This window comes from Silurus aristotelis, assembly GCF_946808225.1.
Source record: "Silurus aristotelis genome assembly, chromosome: 14".
In the NCBI taxonomy this organism is placed as follows: domain Eukaryota; kingdom Metazoa; phylum Chordata; class Actinopteri; order Siluriformes; family Siluridae; genus Silurus; species Silurus aristotelis.
Window position 1 is genome coordinate 6,753,309 of NC_139587.1, and position 23,176 is coordinate 6,776,484.

The 23,176-nt window shown below is 36.8% G+C and overlaps 1 long non-coding RNA gene across 2 annotated transcripts in view; it reads right to left on the bottom strand.

Moving 5' to 3' along the window:
• The window catches only part of LOC310737282, a 243,502-nt gene that overhangs the window by 168,834 nt on the left and 51,492 nt on the right, over positions 1-23,176 (bottom strand). The window contains exons 3-4 of one of the 2 annotated variants that reach the window (XR_014536794.1): positions 2,854-5,990; positions 1,276-2,808 (exon numbers count right to left, since the gene is read on the bottom strand). This is a non-coding gene — a long non-coding RNA (uncharacterized lncRNA). Of the gene's footprint in view, positions 1-1,275; positions 2,809-2,853; positions 5,991-23,176 lie in introns of those variants that run through there. The other variant, XR_014536793.1, reaches the window with a different exon arrangement.

The window sequence follows — 23,176 nt, forward strand, 5'->3', positions numbered from 1 at the left end:
TCTTAATGACGCTTGCTTAGTGCACAGATGCATGTCATGCTATAACATTTTTGGGTCTCCTATTTCATATGAAGGGAAAATGTAATGTTACTTCATCAAACGATTTACATTCATGGCTCTGGAGCAGCAATGGGGTTAAGAGCCTTGTTCAGGCACCCAGGAGTGTTAGCTTGGTGTGACTGGGATTTGAACTCATGACCTGTGTATCCAAAGTCAAATACAAAGTCCAGTGCTTTAAACACTAAACTACCATCTTCTGACTCCTAGACATCCTACACATTTGTGTGCCTCCCCAAGGTGTTCCAGTATGGCTTTCCATATATTGTACTCTTCATAACACAACACTCAATCTGGCATTATTAGAAGCAGAATCATGGTTCAGTGGCTAGTATTTCCGCTTTATAGCTCCAGGGTCCCTGGTTTGATCCGGAGCTCAGTTTAGCAGCTCCTGTCACAAACCTGTCATTGGCAGCACACAGCCGAAGCTCTGTAAGTAGGTCTGGTTTACCATTCACATATTTCTGTGTTGCAGTTTTGTTCTTTTTTTTGCATATTGCTTGGTCTCAGTATACTCCTTTCGCATGCTTTAATCTTATCTACCTGGGGCAGTGTTTTTTCTTCAGGTTTGATCCTAGTTCATAAATTCTATGCTGCACTAGTCTAATCAATCTATGCATAATTTACTGGTTTGCTTTAATGTTTTGCTATTGGTGAAGGAGCACAAAGGGGGTGTGTGGCATTCAGCTGATAGTGGCAGTTTCAAATCTATTTTGGTCCAAATATGCAAGTGCAAAAGGGCTGCCAAGCCTCCCAAGAGGCTCCCTCGCAGAGACATGAGAATAAAATGGTATTTTACTGACCTCAAGTGCCTCAAGCCTTTCCTCATCCCTTATCTCATGTTCACTACTTGTATCACCTGACTTAACATAAAGCCACCCCTCAAAGTAAAAGTGTTTAGCTCAAAGCTTTCTTTAGTTCTTTAAGTTTTATTTCTGGGTTTGTGGCCTAGCTAGCTTTGTATGATGTTATTTTATTCTATTTAAGCTAACAGACTAATAAATTCTCATAGTTGGTACCCTAATAGTTGGACACTGAGAGAACATAAACAGGGCCTCCTTGGCCACCTCTTTATGCATGAAACACCTCAGGGAGCCACCGGTGTCCTGACTAGCAAACCAAAATATTCATAAATTACTACATTATTCATTCTTTGAGCATTAGTAGTACACAGAAGGCAGTATTACCTTAAGTAGCTTGGTTCTTTTTTTCTTGTTTTTTTGTTGTTTTTTTCTTCTCCCCCTACTGACTCATCTACCTAATCATCAAAGTGTAGCTCTTTAACAACCTCTGACTCAATAGCCAGGAGTGACAGTATGTTCTGTCTTCTGTGGAGCATATTAATTTGGCGTCTGTATTTAATCTTCCCCATTAGGGGAAATGAACATTCCCTGGCTTCTTTTTCCTTTTTAAGTTCTCATTTCATTGACACACTTCGTGGAGGTTTACGGTTCATATTCGCATAGCTGGCTGCAACATTTCACACTGATTACATATTCAAGCCTACAAATCTTCAATATTTTTGAATTCTGAAGCACACACAGTGGTGTTCATGTAGATGTTGTCAGTCATTAAATCACATCGTAGCAAAGTTTCTCATATTATTCTGGTCCATCAAAAAAATTCTATTAATGTAGCACTGAGACCATATTGTGCCCACTGAAGGACCTCACATCACTCCACCAGAAGCTGATGAACAATGTGTATCAAACTTCTATAAAGGTCTTTTATATAAAGTCTGAAACTGAATACAAAATTAAAAAGCATCACAGCTGAATCCAATTGAATAATAAACTTTTTCGACTGTGTACACAGCCAGCACGTAGCCGCTCATACAGAGGTCATTTGCATCAGTGAATAGAAAATTGGCAAATCATTTTCTCCACTTTGTTATATACCGTTTGGTTATTTATTTTTTTGATTGCTTTGCATTGAACTGTTAGTAGTGTTGGATGAAAAAAGTAAGATTTACATGGAGTTATTTAGTATAGTTTGTAGAGTAGCATTCCTCTCTCTCCTGGTGTCCATGATTAGTGGTAATTTTACACCAAATTTTAATCCAGAATTGATATGTCTATCAAGTTTGTGTCTATGGATTTTTTTTTTAAACAAATAAATGTAATATGCAAATAAAATTGAACCGAGTTCTTTCACACCAGGTTTAATATTAATTCATCTTAATCGTACAGATTTTGTCCTTAATTTTGTGGATTTATTTTTTTTGGTTATTTGGGGTTTTTTTGTTTACATTTGGCAGGGGGCGGGGTATTATTCATCCAATATATTTGCCATTTTTAGTACAATCCCTCCCCCCTTCTACATGTTTTAATCAGAGATGGTTATTGCAGGATTAAACCCTGCCTTTGAGATTTTAATTAAACATTCATTTTCACTACCATCATTTTGACATCAGAACATATTGCCCTCATTTGACTTTGGGCCTGCTCCTCAGCATGTCCAAGTCCAGCATGATCCTCCTGCCTGAGGCAAACTCATCCTATTTGATCTCTCTCCCCTCGTTCTTTCTCTCTTTCTCATACTCTCTTTCTATCTATCTGCCTCTTGCTCTGTGTCTCTCTCTCTTTCTATTGTATGATACATTTTTCTCAGCACCCTTTTTGTTCCCAAATAACAGTGTATTTGATATGGGCAATAACTCATACTAATGAACATATGCAACGTTCCTATAGTTAGAGTCAGAAGAGCATCAAACTGAAGTTGTGAGATTGCTTTCGGCAATGCTCTCTCTTTCTGTCTCTCTCTTTCTCTCTCTCTCTCTCTCTCTCTCTCTCTCGCTCTCTCTCTCTCTTTCTCCCTCTTTCTCTTTTTGTGTCTCTCTTACAGACTTTCTTAAGGTATGGATTACAGAGGCTGAGCTAAAGGATAAGGATGATAGATGCAGTCAAACCAAGAGGCTGCTTAGCCTGAGATAATGTTTTAATTGTGTACTTTGCAGAAAATGCCAAGGACAAATGATTTTTTTATCACAATGTTGACTAAGGTCAGGTGAAATTGTTTTCAACAAGTTAATACTTCACAAAAGATTGGGATCACTTCCTTCAAGCAACATTTTATTTTAAAAGATCCACATCATGTATAATTCACAATGCACAAAGCAGGCAGGTTCAATCAAATATTGTCATTCTCTCTAAGGAGTTCATAAAATCCGTCTCCAGTGTGCTTTATTCCAAAACAATGAATAACTTTGATTAAACTTTCAGCAAAATATAACAAACTTTTTGAACTTCTTCATACAAAAAAAAAAAAACTTGAGCTGTTTAGAAGAGTAGAGTTTGGTACCCCATTAGTGGTAATTTTACATTAAATTTAAATTAGATATTTTTCTATTAAGCTTTGTTTTTATTTTAAGCTTATTTAAACAAAATTACAGGTACTATACAAATAAAATTTAACTGAATTAAGTTGTATCCTTGATGTGATATGGTCCCTAGGATAAATATATTACAACTAGGTTTAATTTAAGATATTTTTTAAGACTTTCACACTAGGTTTAGGATTAATTTACCTTAATGGTGCAGATTTTTGTTTAATTTAGTGGGGAAAAAAACTGCTGTACAGAAAGAAAGCTAATATATTGCTACATAGCCAATATAAGATTTCCAAACATAGGTCTGTAATCTGGTTTAGCGCTTTTGCCAGAGGATAGGTCACGTTAACATAAACAACTGAAAGCTTGTTTATTCTATGTTCTTTTAGTCTATACTTTATTGTTCTGCATTTTAAATAATAACACCTATACGATGTGCATGCAGTCTGTAGAAAAACTTAAAAAATTTATTCAGACACAGCTAAAATAAAACAAATATATTATTCTATTTATAATTACCCCTTCTCCCCAGACACCTAATCCAATCTATATAGAGCTTTGCAAATTCAACAGACCCAAAGCTCTATGTCGTAGCACTTCAAGTTTGTCTGCCGTTCCTCTAGCTACACTTCAGACTTGCCAGTCTTCATTACACTCACCTGTTTGCCATCTGTGGCCTTATTAGACTCACTTTATATACCAATTGTTTTCACTTAGGCTTTGCAAAGTTATTGTCCACAGCTTCCAAAAGATAGACTAAAAAGATTTCTTAGGAAACGATTTAAAGATGTTTAAGGCTGTCTTACTGCTGTTATTTGTCTGCTCTTTATTCAAGAGCTGGAATGATAATGTTGCGTAGCCTTACACATTTTTTTAAAAGGAGTGTTTACTATATGGCTAAACATTTGTAGAAAACTGACTAATAAGCTGATATCTACGCCTTCCTCAACTGTTGCCACAAAGCTGTAGACACGGAGACACACACTTATATAGAATATCAGTACATGTTGTTTATGTTACTTAACTAGCACAAAGAGACATAAACCAGTACCAGAAGGACAATATTCATATCCACAATGTCCATGAAGTCCTGGTTTGCCAAGGTGGTGTGAAAGGAAACTAGCCTGCACAGAGCCCTGACCTCAACACCTCTAAACATCTTTGGGATTAATTGACTGTCCCCCAGGGTCTCCTCATCTGAAGGCACTAATAATCTTGGGGCTGAATGGACAAATCCCCACAATCAAGTTTCAATTCTAGTAGAAAGCCATTCCGGAAGAGTGGAGATTACTACAACAGCGAAAAAGAGGGATTAAATGGAAAGATGGGAAGGTGTTCACAAATGATAGGTGAGGTAGTATCTGTCAATGAATCATCTGCAATTGAATAAATAGTTTTTTTATCATAATAAATGAATTTGCCATGTAGGTGCTTTATCATAGATGTTGTGTCTTTCCAAGGAAACACTAGGTGTTAGGTAGAAATACATTATATTCATATATTCAAGTCTAAAACATGCATTCAAAATTCACTCCTAGGATCGACCATAACCAATCCACTCGTTCTTTAGAGAAAACCAGCAAACATTAGGAACGCCACATAGAGAGCAACCTAAGGGTAAGATTGAATCAGGACCTTGGATCTAAAAGTCAGCGACACTATGCCAACATGCCACCCCATTTCTCCTAATCAAACATGGAACCAGTTGGCATTTCCTACTACCGTTGCATATGTAACTCTGAATTGTGTTTTCATCATAAGGATTTTATTCTGACAATAGAAACTAATACAACCTTAATTTATTGGATAGGTGGCCATAGCTGAACCTTCTCCACAGCTTCGACTTTCCATGGACCGAAAGTTTTGCTTGAGTTCCTTGCTTTTAGGAATAACTCAAGTTTATCTGAATTGGTATGCTAGGTGTTTTAGTAATTGTACCATTTTAACTCTGTTACATGGGGTTGACAAGTAAGACCATTATAAAAGTCTATTAAAGACCCTCTTAACTCCTACCAGCTGCCTCATAGCAAGAATCTATTCTTGCAATAATGAATTAAATACTTCATGCTGAAGTGCATAGTGTTCTTATCTACTCCACCTACTCCGAGCTAAATCAGTTTGGGCCCAGGACAGAACATTTGTGCGTTTCATGCATTGTTCCTGACTTTTCACCCGTTGCCATGTTTGTCAAGCTCATATGAAGGGTGGGAAAAAGGCAAAGAAAACATAAAGCCATCTTCCTCCTAATCATTTGTCTTCCAGCTGTGTTTTACCTTGAGTCCACCTGATTCATTCAGAAGCTAATGCCTTTTACCCTTGGTTGCCCTGTGGAGAAACACACTTGTTTCTGAGAAATCTGTCACTTGCAGTCAGTGGTATTTGCCAAAATGAATAACGGACATTTCACCACTTGGGTTTAATGGTAAATTAGCCACCAGTGAGATAGCTTTGTTTGTTGTTTTCACGTGCCTGCGAGACAGCATGAAAAACGGATTTGCTACCATGTGGTGCATTCTCACCTGACGAGCAATCTGTCCTCCTGCCTAATGTGCCATGTGCCTTCAGGCTGGCTGGAATTGCAGCAAGCTTTTTGGTTTGTCCTCCACTGGAAAAATCTAATATAGCACACATGGCTGATATACAATAAACGTATAGACAGAATACATGTATATTACAACCTGGGAATGTCATGGCAAATGTGTACAAAATCCAAGGTACAAGGGTTATGTGGTTGTTTTGGGCTGGGTTTTCATGCAGTTATAAAGTGACAAAAAAAGTTTATGTCTTGAACCTAAACCACTTAATTTGTGTGTTGGCAGATTAATATTGGGTCCCATTGACTCGTGTGATGATTTGATGATGATGAAGAAGTGTCATTACCCTGCTCTGACAGTTAATAAAAAGTAAATTACCATAGGCATCATATTTAAATTCTGTTGATTTATGGTGTAATATTGTACAATACTGTTCAATAACATGGTTATTCAAAATTCATACTTAGTAATAGTTATCATAGATATAAGTATGCGCTAAGGTGTAACAATCTATCAACTAGCTCTATATGTATTAGTTTAGTGCTCCAAATATTTGTAACTGTATTTGAATTTAATAAGTTTCTAAAATAGAAAATTGTTTGAAATACAGTACATATGATGGTGAAACACAAAAAAAAACAAAGCCAGAAATTCCAGTAATGTCACAACTTAAGTCTCTGAACCTTTCTAATGCCACCTTCATCACCTGAGTTCATAGCTGTTAAAATTGATGTACACCGGATTGTTATTATTCTATCATACACATTTTTTTTTTCTAGAATGCTTTATTGATCCCATGGGGAAATTATTAATTCTGTGCATTTCCCAGTGATGTAGGAGTGCAGGTCAGCCCTGATACATAGCGTTAAGGGCCTTGCTCAAGGGCCCCAAGAGTGACAGTTTGGCACCTTCTGATCAGTAGCCCAGAGCCTTAACCAGTGAGCTACAATTTATTAATAGCCTAAATTACTACAAACTTAACCAAGCAGTTACTAAGCATGAATGGGACTTTTAAAAAAAAAAGCATTATGCACTGACTGACATTCACATTAATAAATATGCTGTGTCATGGTCCTGCAAGCTTCATAACTGATGCTTGAAAGTAAAAACCTGCATTCTGTGTGATTCCAGTCCAATGCACACCTTTAAATCAAAACAGATGTCTCGCAAAATTTCATTTTGAAAAGATTGTTACTAATGGCTGTTTAGCTTGTAGGTTTCCAGGAAGAAATGTAAATGCAAAGGAGGCACACAAGAGAATATAAAATAAACTTCCTATTCATTGTCACAAGTCTAGGGGTAAAAACAGCAAAAAAAAAATGTCTTGTGCTTCTCCCAGAGTGAGACAGGTGAGTTGATTTCATTTGTGTTTCTCTTTTCTTTTAAGGTTAGTGATTAGAGATCACAAGAGAGCAAGGTAAGTGTGCAAGCACTAGATTAAGAGCTTAGTCCTCAGCATTGAAGGCTGCTATTCCAACCATCAGACCCTCACATAGGAGGTCAGAACATTTCAAACCATTTCTAAATAAAACCCATGTTATGTTTTGGAAACACAAAAATTTGCAATCTTCACCAACTAGCCAACTGTTTTCCAATGACATATAAGTGAAGCCATTTATTAGCTATTTAGAATTGCAACCTAGACTCAATATTGTCAATTATATTTGAGAGGATTGGTCTTGATCAAGGTCAAGAGCTGTTAATGGTGTAGCATGTGGACATAATGTACACATGATTTTGGAGGAAAGTGCTTTGGTAGACAAATAGGTAAAGTAAAGTGCTTTCATGTCTGCTACTGAACAACAGATTTTCTAGAAACAATTTTATAAACCCAGGAATTGCAATTTTTTCCCTGTCATAGTTATAAGAATCGGATTAAACGTTGCATATAAATAATATACAATTATAAGCACTTTTTTTACAGACTTTTCCACAGTAGCAAAAGTTTTGCAATATGCAAAAATACAGTAAAGTATGCTTCATTTCTGTGATCTACTATAAGCACTAGGTTTATGACACAATGTAATTTAGCCCATATTTTTCTAGGACATGTGTAATATTCATTCAGAAAAAGGGATTTGTGGAAATTCAGTAAGAATCAAATGCCACCTTCAAATTAAATTCTCTGATTTAAAACATATAGAAAATCTGGGCCCTTTACACAGTATACTGTATAGTTATTCAGCGTCTTTCAATATGCACATTACATATGGACAATAGAATCGGATGCTTGGAATACATTTGTAACCCATTCAACATAAGTGTCAGCGAAGGAAATAACATAAATATGGATCCCAAGGCAAACGAAACTTTTTGAAACAATGTTACACTTGAACTCTTTGTAGATTAGTGTAATAAAAACCTTCTTTCCAAGGCGACACAATATGCTTATTCAGTAACTGAACTGCCGGGATTAAACCAACAGACTTAATCGCTTGAAACGTGCATGTTTTAAGCATTCTCAATCCAGAAAAAATGTTGCACACAGGCCTAAACTGTCATAATGGAATAACACACAATAGTGCATTATTTGTATTTGATTTCCTAAGGGAAGCTTATGAAGATGAATGTTTTTATTTTCCAAGCTGATATACTTCCTGCTCTTCTGTGTTTTTTCCCTCATCTTAATGTGATTTGCCCTATTCCTCTGGGTAGACAATGCCATTTAAAATATGCACCCACTTGCAGGCAAACAGGGAGCACCATTCATTCCATTCAAACTGAAGGTTTCTGTGTTCCTATATTGAAATTATTCATCTTGATAACCAGCCAATTTTGCTGTTATTTATATACTGGGTTTGTAGTTGTAATTCACTAAACTGTGTTTTGCAGTTTGTGCAAAAGGAAATAAGTTTAAGTAGATAAGAAAGAAGACTACTTGTGTGATTTCTGTGTTTCATCAGTAGTCCTGACACCACCCACTTGAAAAGTGCAACTATTCCACATTAGTAAGTCGTTCCGGTGAGTTTGTTTAGAATTGGTACAAACGCCTCCTCATGATTCATCTTCAGTAAGCACTAAATCCTAAGGGTTGCAACAGGTTTTAAGCCTATCCTGGGAATACTGATGATGATGCAGGAATACACTCTGAATAAGATCTGTTTAATGATAAAACATTGTAAATGGTTACAAATAAAAAGAAGATTGAAATGATTGTTAATGGGTTTTTTTTTAAGCCTGGCAATTCAATTTAATTCAGCTTTATATTTATAGTGCTTTTAATGAAAATTTGCAGCTTTACAGAAATAAATAGATTAAGAATCTACATTTTAAATGAATTAATTATTCTCTAATGAGCAACGGTGGAACGAGAAAAACTTCCCTGAAATAAAATTAGGAAGAAGCCAGAAAAGAGTGTGTGTGACACTACATATTTATTCATTATAGTTAGATAGATAGATAGATAGATAGATAGATAGATAGATAGATAGATAGATAGATAGATAGATAGATAGATAGATAGATAGATAGATAGATAGATAGATAGATAGATAGATAGATAGATAGATAGATAGATCCTAAAAAGTTCCTAATAAGTGCAATCCAAAGCCATTTTCATTGTTCCTAAGTGTAAATAATGATTATATAAATAAATGTAAATTATGATCAAATAAATAAAATATTCTGCCTCAGTGTGACAGAAACCTGATCCACACTTGCATGTGGCTGAAGATATAGAATATATTTCCTATATCTGACCATGCGCTATGAATGAGAATAGTGCGGCATCTTTCCGCAATGCATGCACATATTACTGTCATTGTCATCATCCATTGTTGGGAGTGCAGAAAAATAACAATGGAGGACCGAAACAGGGGTGACTATACTCAGTGGAAGGATAGGGAATTGTCGATTTACTTCATATTTGGGAGATTGATTCAAGCAAAGCTGGATGGAAACTGAAACTGAGTAGGGTAGTGAAATAATAAACTGAGAAACTGATGTGTGCATGTGAGCCACATTTTGACGTGCATTTATATTAAAGACAGATCTGGGTCATTTGCAGTTACGAATATTACAGACTGTCAAAACAGACAGATGTGATGCTCAAAAGCTGAGAAATGTGCAAAAAAAAAAGCATGTAATGTGGACATAGCCTGGCGGTCAGATTTGTCATTCATTCGCTTTATCTTTTATGAACTTTTTTTTTTTTGGTTAGGGTGTATTTTTTGTACTGATGGCCCATTTTTTTTATGTGGTGATCCAGAGCCCTTCCCTGGAACACTGGAAGTGAGGTAGGAAGCCATCCTCAATGGGACACCAGACCATCAAAAGGCATTATGAACATTGGAAAGCAGCATCAGCAATTCCAATTTTTTTGTGAGATAAAAAAATCGAATACAGAGAAAGCCCAGACAAAAAAAACAACTAATAAAATTTGTACAGTTGTACATACAATGTACAGTATATATTGCATATTATACATTTATAAATCTCTTATTCTTTACACATATTGTGCCTTACATACATCTTGCACTTTAAATACATGTATGTATATACTGTATATACTGTATATACTATCTATCTATCTATCTATCTATCTATCTATCTATCTATCTATCTATCTATCTATCTATCTATCTATCTATCTATCTATCTATCTATCTATCTATCTATCTATGTTTTCCAGTCATTTATACCTCATCTTCACTTATCACATTAATACACTCTCATTCTCCCTGGCATGAACATAACGTCAATGTCTCCACATCAACAACAACAGCAAAAAAAAAAAAAAAAAACATGGCATGAAACACCAAATGTGTCATTAAAGCCCCTCGGCGCATGGTGAAGTGACAGCCATGTCTCCAGCAGGCATGTGGAACTCAGCGAGAGAAAACCAGGATGCCCATCAGCTGCCTGCCATTAGTGCCCTGCAGCAGTGACTTGGACATGCCAGGCCATAAAGCCATTGTGGCTGGAAATGATAATGGCCCAGCTGTGCACTCATTACCCTGTTGCCTTGTCTGTACAAAAACACACTTTTCCTTCATGTTTATGTAAGCTTTACCCCCTGTGGCAGATTCAGACAACAGCATGAGCCACTTATCATAGAGCCTCAGTTCTTAGAATGGCGTAGTTGAAAAAGTATAAAAAAGGACAGGTCAGTCCGGCATAATCATGCAGTTTACCCTCTTGGTTAACATCACATGCTGCTCAGGATCGCAGGTTCATTTAAATGCTAATGCATATACAGTCATGCAGTGTATACGACAATTAAGGAGGCTTAACTCCAGCAGCCTTTTGGATAAATGCTGGCTCTGATGCATATGCCAGACAATCAGGAGGTATTACAGGTAATCATTAAAAGGAAGCAGGCAGATTAGATAAAAAATGGTACAGCCACTGAAGTGATGAGCCTCCATGAGACCCATTCACCTCTGACTGCTTTATAACACCATAAGTAAATAAAAAAATATAGGCTAGAATATTATTATAAGTGGTAGCAGAAGCAGTAGTAGTAAAACTTATGAAACATTAATATTTTTTATTTAAAAGTGTCTAAGAATAGAAAATGCAGCTTGAAAAAAAGGTAAAGTGTATATACAATATATATATATATATATATATATATATATATATATATATATATATATACATACACAGTATGTACACAGATGCATTTAGACAGTAGAATACAGTATACAATATACGATTGTACAATATATGATTTATTTTAGTAATTCAATACAAAAAGTGAAACTCGTATATTATATAGATTCATCACACACAGACTAATATATTTTAATTGTTTATTTCTTTTTTTCTGCACTGACCATTAAAAAAATGAAATAATATTAAAATATGAAGGTAAAGGCAAAAAATAGGCAAACCACCTCATCAACAACAATATATTTTGTTTTTTTATAGACATGTCACCTGCACTTTTTGGCTAAATTGTACGACAAATTAAAATGCAAACTGCACAACAGGCCTTATTGTCCAGCTTCAAAACACAACTTCAATAATACGCATGTGCCTAAATAAGCAAATCCCCACAGCCACTCTCCAAAATCTAGTGGAAATACTTTGCAGAAGATTATTACACCAGAGAAACTGAAGGTGGAATGAGATGTTCAAAGGGTGTGATGGTCAGTGTGCTCACAAACCATTTTGCCATTTCATTTATATTTAAAATTAAGCTATACATGTTTGAAAGTGTATCGACAATGTAGTCAAAAAATAAAATAGACCAAAAATAACATAAATCATAAAAAATTAAATATATAAAACATAATTAGCAAGGAATTTAATAATAAAAGCTAGTTAAATACTATAGTATTTAATGTAGAGTTGTAGGATTATAAAAACTAATAATTAAGGACTAATAAAGGATCACATGGGGACCTGGGACCCACAGTAAAAAACATTTGTATAGTGTCATTCTATAGCCAGTACATGTATTATCTCAAGCTAGAGAAGCATGTAATCATATCTCTCCACTGCTCACAGACCTTCCGTTTGAGACTCTAGAGTACTGTATAAAGAAAAAAGGAGCTGATTTCTATTCATGTTTCTGAAGCATCTCCTCCTTATCTCTTATTCTTGCTGCCAAAACCAGGTAGGAGCAAACCCTTTCATGCTACCCCACAAGTGTATCCTTTATACCGAGCTGCAGAAAGCCTGCCTCCAGGGTACTTCCTGTATTCCTGTCGACATAAAACACATCATTGCGTGCTTAACCTTCTCATAAAATGTATCCAACTGTATTTTGCCCAGTTGTGCAGAGGTGCAGAACCACACAGGGACTGAGGAATGGCACCAAGACACACTTCTGCTCAGCCGCACTGGAGGGGGTAAACTGTAAGTTACTCTCGTTAAATCCATTCGCTGCACATGAAAATGTTTTGGTAATTATCTATGCTTTATTATAACTGAAAACAGAAGGCCCCTGACTGAGCAGTGTGCTATCAAATAAACACAATAATTAATGATGTCAATTAAGTGAGCAAATACTGCATTTAATAATGTCTGCTACTGAAAAATGTGTTCAAACCAGAAGCTTCACCCCAGCAATAATAATATTAAAGCTCAATATAATATCAATAATACCAAATGTCACTAATTGGAGCTTGGTCATTTTTAAACCAAAGATTAGAAAGTATTTCATATTTTATTTTGGTTCTTCCTATAAACAAAAGTACATACATTTTTCCTTCGGCACGCAATGCAATCATGGTGTATAACATTATTACATGAGCATTATTCTGATTTGCAGTGTGATTTTTTTACTGGCAAAATTGCAAGACAAAAAAAATGTAACTAAGAATGCATGATACGACAAATTCTGGACAGAAATCTAAGCCTATTGGTAAACTGTTTAGGTGTAGCCTGTACTTATCTTAATATCAGTTTGGGAGAAAATGTTTTTGACCTGTTAAACACTTTTTTTTTACAATTCTGGAACCATTTTCAACGATGTGTATTGATATATATAGAAAATACATGGAAACGTTTAGAGGTTAGTGAATGATTAGCTCAATTCTTATTTTGTGAAAGAGCTTGAGAAAATAACAGAATATTCACAGATAGATAGATAGATAGATAGATAGATAGATAGATAGATAGATAGATAGATAGATAGATAGATAGATAGATAGATAGATAGATAGATAGATAGATAGATAGATACTGACAACGTGCTTTACTATTCCTCCGATTTATAATGGACAGCAAGTTAGAACAAATAGGAAACGTGAAATTCTGCATGAAACTGGGCAAATCTGCCTCAGAGACGTGTGATATGACACACGTTTGACATACGGCGATGCTGCAATGAGTCATTCGAGGTGTTTTGAGTCACGCCTGAGGTTCAAGAGCTGAAGAACATCACCGGAAGATGACGAGAGATCAGGAAGACCTTCAACAAGCAAAACCCCCGAAAGTGTCGAACCATTCAGCAACTTGCGCATCACAAACATTGAAGAACAATTCAAATTATCTCACTTCCGCACCCAACCTACTCATCAGATTTGGCTCCTGCGGATTTTGCCCTCTTCCTAAAGAAGGTCCTCAAAGGTCGCTGTTTTAAAACCATTGTGGAGATCCAGCGTGAATCGCAGAAGGAGCTTGACACGCTTCGAAAATAAGTTTCCCAGGACATATTCCGGTAGTTGCAGGAATGCTGGGGGCACTGTATTGTTGTGCAAGGGGACTATTTTGAACGTTATAGTGTCTAAAATGGAAGAAGCTAAACATGACTGTCAATCTCCCTCAGACTGGGGCTCCATGCAAGATCTCACCTCGTGGGGTCTCAATGATCCTAAGGAAGGTGAGAAATCAGCCCAGAACTACACGGGAGGAGCTGGTCAATGACCTGAAAAGAGCTGGGACCACCGTTTCCAAGGTTACTGTTAGTAATACACTAAGACGTCATGGTTTGAAATCATGCATGGTACGGAAGGTTCCCCTGCTTAAACCAGCACATGTCCAGGCATGTCTTAAGTTTGCCAATGACCATTTGGATGATCCAGAGGAGTCATGGGAGAAAGTCATGTGGTCAGATGAGACCAAAAAAGAACTTTTGGGTCATAATTCCACTAAACGTGTTTGGAGGAAGAAGAATGATGAGTACCATCCCAAGAACACCATCCCTACTGTGAAGCATGGGGGTGGTAGCATCATGCTTTGGGGGTGTTTTTGGGACAGGGCGACTGCACTGTATTAAGGAGAGGATGACCGGGGCCATGTATTGCAAGATTTTGGGGAACAACCTCCTTCTCTCAGTTAGAGCATTGAAGATGGGTCGAGGCTGGGTCTTCCAACATGACAATGACCCGAAGCACACAGCCAGGATAACCAAGAAGTGGCTCTGTAAGAAGCATATCAAGGTTCTGGCATGGCCTAGCCAGTCTCCAGACCTAAATCCAATAGAGAATCTTTGGAGGGAGCTCAAACTCCGTGTTTCTCAGCGACAGGCCAGAAACCTGACTGATCTAGAGAAGATCTGTGTGGAGGAGTAGGCCAAAATCCCTCCTGCAGTGTTTTCAAACCTGGTGAAAAACTACAGGAAACGTTTGACCTCTGTAATTGCAAACAAAGGCTACTGTATCAAATATTAACATTGACTTTCTCAGGTGTTCAAATACTTATTTGCAGCTGTATCATACAAATAAATAGTTAAAAAATCATACATTGTGATTTCTGGATTTTTTTTTTTAGATTATGTCTCTCACAGTGGACATGCACCTACGATGACAATTTCAGACCCCCCATGATTTCTAAGTGGGAGAACTTGCAAAATAGCAAGTGTTCAAATACTTATTTTCCTCACTGTATATAAGATATATATATCATGCCATCCCATGATATCTCATTATGGTACCCTAAAACTTCACTCAACTTCTCTAAGCTCAATGTTTTATGAAGGTAATTCAGATGCATATTTTTTCTCAAATAGCTGGTTAGATGTCTTCTGCCCTGCATTTATCAACACTGTGTATTTGTGCTAAACATTTCATTCCTAATAGTGCTTGTTTACTTTCTGTTGTGAGAGCAAAAAATGCTTGCAAAGCTAAACCACCCTAATTATATTGCTATTTATATTGAAATTCTAGCTTGTTTTCAGCCACATTAGCAGATCTGTGATAACAGCAGCTGATTTCCATAACTCCCCCACAATTGTATGAATGTGAATAATCACGCCGTAGGCTGAAGAGAGAGCTGGCCAGGCTTAAATTGATTTCCTGCTGATTTCACACCAGTGGACTTTCCTTAGGTTTGAAAACTGAAGTGCAAGCGCAATGTGCGTTGATCAATTCAGTCCGTGTAGAATTAAATGTAATAGGGCAATATCTCAAAAGCCATTCTTCATAAGGTTTGGATTGTTGTCAGAGATTTATAATAATTGCTAAGTATTACAGAAGGCCACAGCAAAGATGATAAGCATTGATTTTCTTTAGTCTATTATAGTTCATGGCAGTGTTTTCTATAACAGTAAAAAAAAGAAAAAAGAAAAAATGGGCATGTTTCTTGATGCATAAAAGGATTTTCACAGCTCTTAACCCTTCATACTGTGTAGAAGATTTGAGTGATATTATGTGTTAACCCTGGGCAGGTTACAAATGCTTCTTAGCATTTACATCAATATTGTATGATGCAAAGGATTATAAAAATATATATATATTTTTTTTTATATATATAGCTTTTATCCTTACCCACCTATTTATATATCAAGGTTCATTATAATTTGTCATTTGTGCTATGATTCTTAAAAGAAATTCATAATGCATCTTAATGCAAAGATCCCACCACATTTTTCATTCTCCATGTCATATTATTTTTAGAGCCTAAGAGATAATCAACGCCTAAATGCCCTTGATTTTCCACCCAACACTTTTCGTTTTCATTGAACACTGAACATTGAAATCGAGACTAATGTTGTGCTAAAGGTGTAGCTAAAAATCTAGTCATCGAATTTAAGGTCTGGCTATCAAAATGAACAGAGACATTTCATCATTTTGGAAAACATGTGCTGAGCCAGATGTCCACTATCATATGGCACCTAACAACCAGGGAGTATGAAGGCAAATATACGCTTCCTTTTAGAAACATCAAGCCAGCAGATTTCACCTTTTTGAGCTGCTGGTCATGCACTTTTGTTTTTAGTCATTTCATAAAAGTTGTTCATTCACAGGAAAAAAAAAAAATTCAAATGCTTATATCCCTGTACCGTGCATGATCAAAACGTAAGAGTCTTTGACCTGCGTCATTTCCGCATGGCATTTATTTACTTTCCAGCTTTTTGAAACATTGTGTCAATGACTAAAAATGCATCATCGTTTTTGAAAGCCAACATTGTCACAGTCCACACTCTGACGTGAAAACACAGTTTTCAAATTTATCCACTTTGGAGAGTTTTCGTTGACTGAAGACGCAGTGTGGATGGAATGCCAAAACAGAGTGAAAAATATGTGTTTTCGAACGAAAACATATTGGGGCTATCTGCCCTCTTCTACATACTGTCTTTTTGGGTGCTAGTGGGTTAATTTATAAATTTATACATGAAGCCCTATTAAAACTGCATGCTAACTGAAATGCATAGTAGCTCGTTAAGCAAAAAGATTTCTTTTATAAGTTAAATGATGAATCTTAAAAAAAAAAATACTTGAGTAATATTTAATAAACTATAATCTCTTCAATTTGTACATTTAGTAATGTGGAAAAACCTATGGAAACTGTCAGAAGCTTTTGATTCCAGGATGTTGAGCTGTCATCTTCTTGTCCCTAAACCCCAGCAGCAAGGCAAAGCAACATCTGTTCATTCTGAGCAGACTTTAAAACTTTGGGAAGAACACAGCAAACATGATCAGATTTGTTTTTTTGTTTCGTTTTTTTGTTTTTTTGACAATTGAAAAAGAGATGTCCAGAATTCTGCATCACCATGTGCTTGGCAATCAGACTGCCTGAAGTGAGAATTAAATTGAAAATGATTCGCACAAATCTCCATCAACTCCTACCCAACTGCTTTTCCAAAATTTAAGAACCCAGTCTATAAAGGCGAACCCAGCTTATGCCCTGTTCTCCTGCCTGTCTTCAAGCAAATGCTTCTGAAGTGCATCGCTGCGTGCACCTCCCTGCTCACCGAGTGCTTCTTTCCTCATAAAGATCCTCTTAAGCAGCTGTTATCTCCCTGCATCATTACACTGATTCTCTCAATAAGACTGCAAATGCGCTGTTCGGTTACATATTTCTAAACTTGTATATTCTATTTTTATACAACTGTTAGTTCTAGTCCACTAATTTGATTGGTTGAACAGCGTTCCAAGATTGCTTGAATTTCCAATAATCGCATTTGGGACATTTCACTCTGCTTGTCTGTGTTCGACACAAAATATTAAACTTCGTAGTTCAAAACGATTACTACAGTAGTCTTATTGACATTATTAGTGAGAATTTGTCCATTTTAATGGAAGCCCTTTCAACTAGAACATATCAACATGGACTAAACAGCCAGCAAACCAACAACCTATAAAATGATTCTGGCTTAATTGGGATAATTGGGTATTTCTGGATAGTGGAGCAAAAATAAATGGAACATTTAGCCACATTATGTAAAAATTTTCACTTTTTCAATGGTAATATCTTGTCTATAGATCTGTGTTTACAAGCAAGATTAGCCTTTTGTAATTTTGAATATTGGTATACTGAGTTCCAGCATTGCAACACTTTTGCTCAGGCAATATCATATTCATATATACATGCTACAAACATACTGATACACTCTTTGACACATCACACCTAAACAATACCATTCCTAACTTATGTGTAATTGTCTCATGTTGTTATTTTGTATGTTTTTTCCATACATTATGTTGTATTTACTTTATTTCAGCCTAAGAAGCATGTCACTGGGGCAAGAATTGTAGATACAGTTTATTCTATAGACATGTACACTGAAATCAAAAAAAGTGTTGGATGAAAAAGTAATTAATGATGTCAATGATGTCACACCGCATGCACTCAAAGCAATGGCATGCCCATTAATGATGGAAAGCTCAGATCATTTTTAGTGGCTTGATTCTTTGAATCTTTATCAAAATGAACAAATCTTTTTTTTTTTTTTTTTCTCATTTAGTTTCTTTTTGATCACCTTGAAATGAAACGACTTGGATCGGAAAATTTATGAGATCAACCACTCAATTCTGTTTCCTGTGTAATGCACTAAAAAGTGTCTATGGCAGTCATGTGATAAAAGAATGAATGACTCATTCCAGAAGAGTGGAAAGGTAAAAGACTCAATTTTGTTTCCTGTACATCACCTATGGAGACTTGCGATGCTTTGCTCATGCATGTCCAGTAGAAAATGAACGAATCACTCTTTCTACTTTCTACTTTCTACTCTTTCTACTCGATTTATATTAAAGACTCATTCAAAATCATCCCATCACTAATGCTCCTTAAAGGTTAGAGCTGGATGGCGTTATGTACATCTAAATCCCATCGGTATACATTAACACACTTGTATTATGCATTAACATCTATCACTATGAGAATAAGTAGTTTCTCTCAGCAGACAAGCTTCATGGGTGTCCAGTGTAAATGCTATGTTGATAATGTTATAATGCCTCAAGTCGGTTGACCTTTCTGTCATGCTCCCTGGAAACCTTTCCTAGGCTTTCCCTCATTAAAAGTTTGATGTGTGTAAAGGACAGCGGATTAATCATCTTAGAGTGGCTGTAACACCACATTTTGAACACTGACTTGCTGTGATTACAACCAAAAAACATGCTGTCAAATTATCCAGAGTCATGAATTAATGACTCGTCAAAAAGAAAATTGCTCTTTAGGTACACCCCTGCCGAAGTGATTTATTTGACCACGGGAGCATCTAGTTACAGGATCTCTCGTACACATGACCCTTGCTTAATTATGCCACATTGTTGTTTCGGGGAAGATCGCATTACAGTCATCCACCTACAGCTTCCTGTATTTTAATTAGAGACAGCCTTCTAGAGGAGCTGGTAAGCCTGCTTTCATGATCCCACTCTGCTTCCCTTGCTTTCTTGCAGCCTAATAATGATAACTGCCAGAGCCACATGCATTCATTGTGAATCCCAATCATTTTGAATAAGCCCTCTTTCCTCCTATCTAATCTTTTAAGACAGATGTGGCTCCCCTCATAAGGTGCAAAGAGGAACATTTCATGCATTCATGCAGAGACCCCTAAACAGTGTTAGCACAAGTGTAAGGAGGAGGGAGGAGGGTGAAAACAGCAAGCCTTGTGGGCTGCTGTGTAATTAAGAGCACTAATTGTGACGGCTGTTGCCGTATTGACAAAGGACAGAAGCCGTGCTCTGGGCAGGTCTCCTGTGGCTGAGGACACTGAAGAGTCCAGATGGAGGACTTGGGTACACAGTCGCAAATATGGAGGAGTTTATTGCTTTCAAAAATATGGATCATCAAGTGCACCTGTGCACGCCTCCATTCAAATAAAATTTAGGGCTGTAATGGTGTGCAAAATCCTTTCCAATGAGTGTTTGAGATTTATTTTTAAAGCCTGCTGTGTCCTAAAGAAAAGTGTCTATTTATAACAATTTCCAACAGACACAGCTATGCTAATCTAAAATGGTAAACAACCAAAAATAGCTTTCTGGATAAAACTTAAGCTGTTGTTACTAAAAAGCCATGAATGAATCTGTGGCCTCCCTATAGGCCAGTTAATAAGAGGATCACGTTTCATTCAAAGTCCAACACATTTGTGTGGACTGGTAGCTGCCAAAACCAAGATCCCAAACCTGAGGTCTGTACATACGTTCTGCCACTGCACAAAGCTCAGTCAGCCATTTGTCGCCTGGCCACAGCTAAAGGAGACAAAGCTCTGTTAGCCAAGCGACAGACAGGCCAATACATTACTCATCTGCTTAGGGAATCATTCCGAAGCCATCAGGGCCCTAATTTTGTAGAGCCGTATTTAACTGGCACAGCTATGAAGCCTGACTTCACAGCATCCTCCACCCTGAGCAAGAGGGCACAGGAGTGATAAAAGCAGGCTACTTCCAAAAATATGCTTAACAAACATCAAAGGTGTCTGCGTCATAAGATCCATTTGGGTAATAAGGGAATTAATATGACTAAGAAATAATGGGGAGGATTATTTATTCTCTGCTTGTACCACAAGTCACCATCGTTTTGAGATTTTTCAGGTTGAAGGCCAAATGAGGGGAATGGTTTGTGTCTTAGGGCATGTTCACACATAACAAAATCTGTCATTTAGGGGTATGTATGCTGAAAAAGCTGAATTCCTTTATTCATTGTTCAGAATTAAGGCATAAAGCAAAAGTCAAACTAAGACTCACCAAGTCTAAGATGAAATCACCTCAAACCATCAAAATAGCACTTTAAATATTAATTATCATTAATAGATTAATATTAGTAAAAGATAACAAGTGAACATATGATGCAGTTTTTAAATGAAGGTTTTTATTATTAAGGGAGAAACAAAATCCAAAACTACATGGCTCTGTGTGAAAAAGTGTTTGCCCCTTAAACCTAATAACTGGTTGGGCTGCCCTTAGCAGCAACAACTGCAATGAAGCGTTTGTGATAACTTGCAATGAGTGTGCTGGGAAGTAATCTTGGTCCACTCATCTATGCAGAATTGTTGTAATTCAGCCACATTGGAGGGTTGTCTCATATGTGTCTGATACTGGATTCTAGCTGCTTATGGGTGTCCTTTGTTGTGTTTTTCTGAAGAAATTGGAATTGGGTTGTATTTTTAAGCATTTTGTGTTTCACATCCACTATTTGCTTTTGTTCACATCTACAGAATACAGCACACTTCTTCAGTGCTCCTGCTTTGTCCCCTGAGTAGGATCACATGGCTGAATTGATTTGCTTCATCAAGTTTTCTTGCTATATATATATATATATATGTATATATATATATATATATATATATATATATATATATATATATATATATGTATATATATATATATATATATACAGTGAGGAAAATAAGTATTTGAACCCCCTGCAATTTTGCAAGTTTTCCCACTTAGAAATCATGGAGGGGGCTGAAATTGTCATCGTAGGTGCATGTCCACTGTGAGGGACATAATCTAAAAAAAAAAATCCAGAAATCACAATATATGATTTTTTTTAACAATTTATTTGTATGATACAGCTGCAAATAAGTATTTGAACACCTGTCTATCAGCTAGAATTCTGACCCTCAAAGACCTGTTAGTCTGCCTTTAAAATGTCCACCGCCACTACATTTATTATCCTAAATTAGATGCACCTGTTTGAGGTCGTTAGCTGCATTAAGACACCTGTCCACCCCATACAATCGGTAAGAATCCAACTACTAACATGGCCAAGACCAAAGAGCTGTTGAAAGACACTAGAGACAAAATTGTACAACCCCACAAGGCTGGAAAGGGCTACGGGGAAAATGCCAAGCAGCTTGGTGAAAAAAGCTCCACTGTTGGAGCAATCATTAGAAAATGGAAGAAGCTAAACATGACTGTCAATCTCCCTCGGACTGGGGCTCCATGCAAGAACTCACCTCGTGGGGTCTCAATGATCCTAAGGAAGGTGAGAAATCAGCCCAGAACTACACTAGAGGAGCTGGTCAATGACCTGAAAAGAGCTGGGACCACCGTTTGCAAGGTTACTGTTGGTAATACACTAAGACGTCATGGTTTGAAATCATGCATGGCACGGAAGGTTCCCCTGCTTAAACCAGCACATGTACAGGCATGTCTTAAGTTTGCCAATGACCATTTGGATGATCCAGAGGAGTCATGGGAGAAAGTCATGTGGTCAGATGAGACCAAAATAGAACTTTTGGGTCATAATTCCACTAAACGTGTTTGGAGGAAGAAGAATGATGAGTACCATCCCAAGAACACCATCCCTACTGTGAAGCATGGGGGTGGTAGCATCATGCTTTGGGGGTGTTTTTCTGCACATGGGACAGGGCGACTGCACTGTATTAAGGAGAGGATGACCGGGGCCATGTATTGCGAGATTTTAGGGAACAACCTCCTTCCCTCAGTTAGAGCATTGAAGATGGGTCGAGGCTGGGTCTTCCAACATGACAATGACCTGAAGCACACAGCCAGGATAACCAAGGAGTGGCTCTGTAAAAAGCATATCAAGGTTCTGGCATGGCCTAGCCAGTCTCCAGACCTAAACCCAATAGAGAATCTTTGGAGGGAGCTCAAACGCCGTGTTTCTCAGCGACAGGCCAGAAACCTGACTGATTTAGAGAAGATCTGTGTGGAGGAGTGGGCCAAAATCCCTCCTGCAGTGTGTGCAATCCTGGTGAAAAACTACAGGAAATGTTTGACCTCTGTAATTGCAAACAAAGGCTACTGTACCAAATATTAACAGTGACTTTCTCAGGTGTTCAAATACTTATTTGCAGCTGTATCATACAAATAAATCGTTAAAAAATCATATATTGTGATTTCTGGATTTTTTTTTTTTAGATTATGTCTCTCACAGTGGACATGCACCTACGATGAAAATTTCAGACCCCTCCACGATTTCTAAGTGGGAGAACTTGCAAAATAGCAGGGTGTTCAAATACTTATTTTCCTCACTGTATATATATATATATATATATATATATATATATATATATATATATATATATATATATATATATATATATATATATATATATTGCTAAAGGTCACAGAGGTCAGATGATTTGAACCAGCTAAACTCATCTTGGACAAAACAATACAAAACACCACAGGGGCACCTTATTTCTGAACAATAATTTGTTAAATAATATATTTTC